Source organism: Diplotaxodon limnothrissa, linkage group LG23 (assembly GCF_057381915.1).
Source record: "Diplotaxodon limnothrissa isolate DT_005_m linkage group LG23, D_limnothrissa_male_GT1.1, whole genome shotgun sequence".
Taxonomy (NCBI): domain Eukaryota; kingdom Metazoa; phylum Chordata; class Actinopteri; order Cichliformes; family Cichlidae; genus Diplotaxodon; species Diplotaxodon limnothrissa.
Window position 1 is genome coordinate 25,099,825 of NC_140617.1, and position 5,391 is coordinate 25,105,215.

At 44.9% G+C, this 5,391-nt stretch overlaps 1 non-coding gene across 1 annotated transcript; it reads left to right on the plus strand.

The window, feature by feature from the left end:
• Positions 1-1,181: 1,181 nt before the first annotated feature.
• Positions 1,182-1,254, plus strand: trnar-ucu (transfer RNA arginine (anticodon UCU)). The gene has a single exon. It is a non-coding gene; the product is annotated as a tRNA-Arg (tRNA).
• The last annotated feature ends 4,137 nt before the right edge of the window (positions 1,255-5,391 follow it).

Consider the following 5,391-nt stretch of genomic DNA (forward strand, 5'->3'; position numbering starts at 1 on the left):
CAGTTCTCTTCCGATTTACCCGCCTCCTGAAGCTGCTGGTGCAGCAGCAGCTCCAGTCTGTTCAGGTAGCTTTCAACCCCTTGTGGAGCCACTCTGAGGAGGAGGCCTAATATCTGCAGACATCTATGGCCACCGCCCAATCTGTTGCACGCTCCATTCATTTCACGCACTGCCAGAAGTGCTTTGTAATTATCCTGATATTGATGAAGGCTGATTCCAGCAGGTAATCGCTGGCAGTTCAGCTGTTTTTACGCATCTCAGCAAAATGTCTCTATCCATTACCAGTGGCAAATTAATTTCCACTCAATGGCCATACTCGTTGATAATCTCTGAATCAGTGTGTGTGTGTGTGTGTGTGTGTGTGTGTGTGTGTGTGTGTGTGTGTGTGTAAGAAGAACGATAAGTAATTCCTGTCAGAGCTCTGAACCATAGCATATAACTTGCTTTACCCCACACTGTGGGTGTTAGCCTGACACTACATAGTACACTCTGTGTTTTAGTCTCTGTGTGTATTGACTATTGGTTAAAGTAACAGTTTTTAAATGCTGCAGGGGTGGAAATGTTGTTCATTTTCTTTAATATTATACAATTACTCATTTTAAACAGTATGACTTTATTAATAACCAAGTGCTAGGAAGACGGGCCTGAGAATGGAAAAAGAAATTGATAGAGGAGCTGGAAATGGGAATAGGAACAGTAGTGGGATTTGAAATAGAAATGGGCATGGAGAAACTGGAATAGACTGGAATGATAGTGGTGTAAATGGGAAATGAAGTAAGCCAACTGGGAGTAAGGACACAAAAGACAGGAATATAAATGGACTAGAGATAGGAAAATACACTCACTGGACACTTTATTAGGTGCACCTTGATAGTAAAGGGCTGAATCACCTTTTGCCTTCAGAGCTTTCTTACTTGTTTGTGGTATAAATTCAGAAAGATGCTTCCAAGACTCATAAAGACTTAATGTTTAATGTAACTAGACCCAGTGATCCAGATCGTAGTTACTCTCTGGTCCTTATGTGGTTTCATGAGTCTCCACAAACAACAGAAACACCGACCAAACAAAGTGAAGCTCAGAGCTCTGCTCAGGAGCTGAATAAGCATTTTCTCCATTCTGTTGTTCACAATGAACCAGCTGTATGCTAAACAATATGCAGCACTTCAAGGTCACTGTGTGTGGCCCCAGTGGCCTAATGGATAAGGCACTGGCCTTCTAAGCCAGGGATTGTGGGTTCGAGTCCCATCTGGGGTGATTTCCAGAAGAGTGGCGCAGCGGAAGCGTGCTGGGCCCCTAACCCAGAGGTCGATGGATCAAAACCATCCTCTGCTAGCACTTTTAGACAGAAGCTGGATTAGAAATGGTTCCTCTTTGCACTCACTGGCCATGTCTTTAAATCTTCACAGATTTAACAAGATGCTGGAAACATTCCTCAAAGATTTTGTTGGAGGCCTATCTCCCCTCACCACACTCCCTGCCAGTGACTGATGCCCTCAGGGGTCGGTGCGTTGGTGGTTCTTGGTGTCCGGGGCTGGGCACTCAGGTATGTACCAGCTCACTCCCGCTGACTACTTGGCGGGGCCTGGTGCCTGTTGCTCGGTCAGGCCGTCGGGCCTGTGGCTCGGTTCACTCTGGCACAGCTGGCTGCCGGCAGAGCCGGCGGGCATGCCACTGCAGCTCCCTCTGGCTTCTGCTCCGGGGCTACTGGGTGACCCCTCATCTGGGGCTCTCCTCAGCTCTTCCCAGGAGGGAGGCACGGATGCCCCTCCGGTGGTCCTCCTTGGGCTCTCGCACTCTGGGGCCTCTGGATGTCTGGAGCCTGGATCTCCTCCATGCCTGCTTCATGGGGACAGGGCTATGGCTCTCTACATCCTCTAGCAGACCGTTACATGGGGAAACCTTTTGAATACAAGCGCGCTGATCCACACAGGTGTGCACACGGGTGTTCACTGTTCATAGACATAAACTACAGCTTTATTGGCTGCTATTTCCAAGCACATCATGCGCTGTTGGTCCTGCGCACAACAACATTCAATATTTAGTATTTACTGCTTTTTACACTTAGCTAGATTAACGTGATGGTGTTGTGTTTAGTATATTGCTCTGGGTTGTTTTTGCTTGTTTTCTCTTCTTTTTCTCTCAACAGGTGATCCAGGAGATTTTTTTTCTCTTCTTTCTCTTTTTAAGTGCCCTTTCTCACTGTCCCTCTTCCCTTCTGTTTTTCTTTTCCTTCCTCTTTCTTTCTCCCTTTCCTATCCCTCACTCATGTCTGTCCCATCTGTAACAACTGAAAATAAAATAAAATAAATAATAACAACAAAGGTCGCTCAGATGGACCAATACGGCAAGGCCATGATGATCCATTTGGCAAAGTAAATCCATTGGGTCTCCTTGTTGGTCTTCAGACAACAATTCTGACGGCTAAAGAACCAAATGGGACAGGCAAAAATATATATATATATTTTGTTGACATGACTGCATCACACAGTTGCTGCTGATTTGTCCGCTGCACATCCACGATTATAATCTCCTGTTCCACCTCATCCCAAAGGTGTGCTGTTTGACTGAGATCTGGTGACTGTTCGAAACCTGTTTGATATATAAAAAAAACACAAAACGAAGCAACATGTGCTGAAAAATAACACAATGAGTTCTAGGAATTATTCTCAGCTCTTCTCGTTTAAAGGTATCCCTGTTGAATTGACACAAACACAAATATGAGTGTCTCTCATGGCCATGGATGTTCGCTTGGCTCCACACTTCACTTGAGAGTCCCGTAAGTATTTGGCAGCGCTGCCTGATACCGAGCCTGTTTGAGGAAGTAACATGCTTTGATGTTTACAACAGATTTATCAGGACGGGGCTCAGATGTGTTTCAGTGGGATTTGTGCTCATATTCAAGACTTTCTGCACGCTCAACACGTGTCACACATATCTGTGGTTGGGATGATTGCTTTATAGGAATGATACTCATCTCAACTATGTATCTGAGGCATACAGACAAAAAAAAAAGAAGCACAGGCATCATTTCCTTAAAATTTGCAAACTAGAAACAAACCCCTCTAAACTAAGAAAAACAGCATCTCACAGTTTATTTGGGTTTCAAATGTCCCAATATCAGAGCTTCTGCTCAGAAGAGAGCAGGAAAAACTTTGAAGCTGATGAATAAGATTGTGCATTAAAGAAATCTATGAAAACTAATATTTCTGCTCCCGTTTTCCCCCTCAAATCTACACTTTATTAAACATGAGGAACTGAACCACATTTGTATGTTAGTTTTGGCGTTAAGGGTTTAAGGTTATGCACACGTTAGCCCGGGGGTGTCAAACACGTGGGCCAAAGGGATCAATCTGGCACGCTGGTTCCACAGAAAGTCATTAATAATTTCAGTTTTGCAGTAATGTAGACAGTGAGGGTACCTGGACCCGGGGTACAGAGTATGTTTGGGGTGTGTGATTGTGTGTACATGTCGATGTATGTCTATCCCTACGTTGGGTGAGTGTTAAGTATTTGTATATGTGTGCATGAGGGTGGGAATGCATGTTTGTGTCTGTGTGTGCCTGTTTGTCTGTGTCTATATGCCAGGTCAGGCCTTAGACTCCACCTCTCTGGGAACTCCCAGGCCCTCCAAAGTATGGAGGCCTATCTCCCCTCACCACACTCCCTGCCGGTAACTGATGCCCTCAGGGGTCGGTGCGTTGGTGGTTCTTGGTGTCCAGGGCTGGGCACTCAGGTATGTACCAGCTCACTCCTGGTGGCTACTTGGCGGGGCCTGGCACCTGATGTTCAGTCAGGCCTCTTAGGGGGCCGTCGGGCCTCTGGTCTCTGGGCCTGCGGCTCGGTTCACTCTGGCACAGCTGGCTGCCGGCAGAGCCGGCGGGCATGCCAGTGCAGCCCCCTCTGGCTTCTGCTCCGGGGCTACTGGGTGACCCCTCATCTGGGGCTCTCCTCAGCTCATCCCAGGAAGGAGGCACGGATGCCCCTCCAGTGGTCCTCCTTGGGCTCTCACACTCTGGGGCCTCTGGATGTCTGGAGCCTGGATCTCCTCCATGCCTGCTTCATGGGGACGGGGCTATGGCTCTCTACATCCTCTAGCAGACCGTTACATGGGGAAACCTTTTGAATACAAGCGCACTGATCCACACAGGTGTTCACTGTTCATAGACATAAACTACACCTTTATTGGCTGCTATTTCCAAGCACATTGTGCGCTGTCGGTCCTGCTTACTACACAACAACATTCAATATTTAGCATTTACTGCTGTTTACACTTAGCTAGATTGATGTTGTGTTTAGTATTTTGCTCCGTTTTTTGTTTTGTTTTTTTGCTTGTTTTCTCTTCTTTTTCTCTCAACAGGTGATCCAGGAGATTTTTTTTCTCTTCTTTCTCTTTTTAAGTGCCCTTTCTCACTGTCCCTCTTCCCTTCTGTTTTTCTTTTCCTTCATCTTTCTTTCTCCCTTTCCTATCCCTCAGTCATGTCTGTCCCGTCTGTAACAACCGGAAATAAAATAAATAATAACAACAAAGGTCGATCAAATGGACCAATACGGCAAGGCCGTGATGAAACATTTGGCAAAGTAAATCCATTGGGTCTCCTTTAATTCTGACGGCTAAAGAACCAAATGGGACAGGCAAAAATATATATATATATTTTGTTGATATGACTGCATCACACAGTTGCTGCTGATTTGTCCGCTGCACATCCACGATTATAATCTCCTGTTCCACCTCATCCCAAAGGTGTGCTGTTGGACTGAGATCTGGTGACTGTTCGAAACCTGTTTGATATATAAAAAAAACACAAAACGAAGCAACATGTGCTGAAAAAGTAATGTAGACAGCTGTGCCGGATGTGGTGAAACCACACAGCAGTGCAGCTTTGGGGTAAGCTGTTTAGAAGTTTAGATTGCAAACAAGTAAAATATAAAATTTTATAGCGATAAAAATTTTCTGTGACCTGCAAATTCGAAAAAAAAAAGACAAAAGGCCTTAAAACTTGAGCTTAAAAGCCTGAGTGTGGTTTTTTATTACCCACATACAGAAGGTATTCGACCTCTGACCTTTGCTTCAAGCTCAATATATTGATCTGAAGGTGAAAGTGATAATAATGTCATAAAGATCTGTTTAACTCTGCCATTGTTTGTATTGACAGCATACAGACATATAGTATAATATATAAGGCTTCTAAATATCACATTACTTTATTTTTGACTTTGTTATGTTGCTGACGATCTGCTGGAGGTTTCTTCCTGTTAAAAAGGTGTTTTTCCTTCCCACTGTCACCAAAGTGCTTACTGGTAAGCAGTCATCTCTCTGTTATTGAAGGGTCTTTACCTTACAGTATAAAGCAGCTTAAGGCGGCTGTTCTTGTGATTTGGTGCTGTATAAAT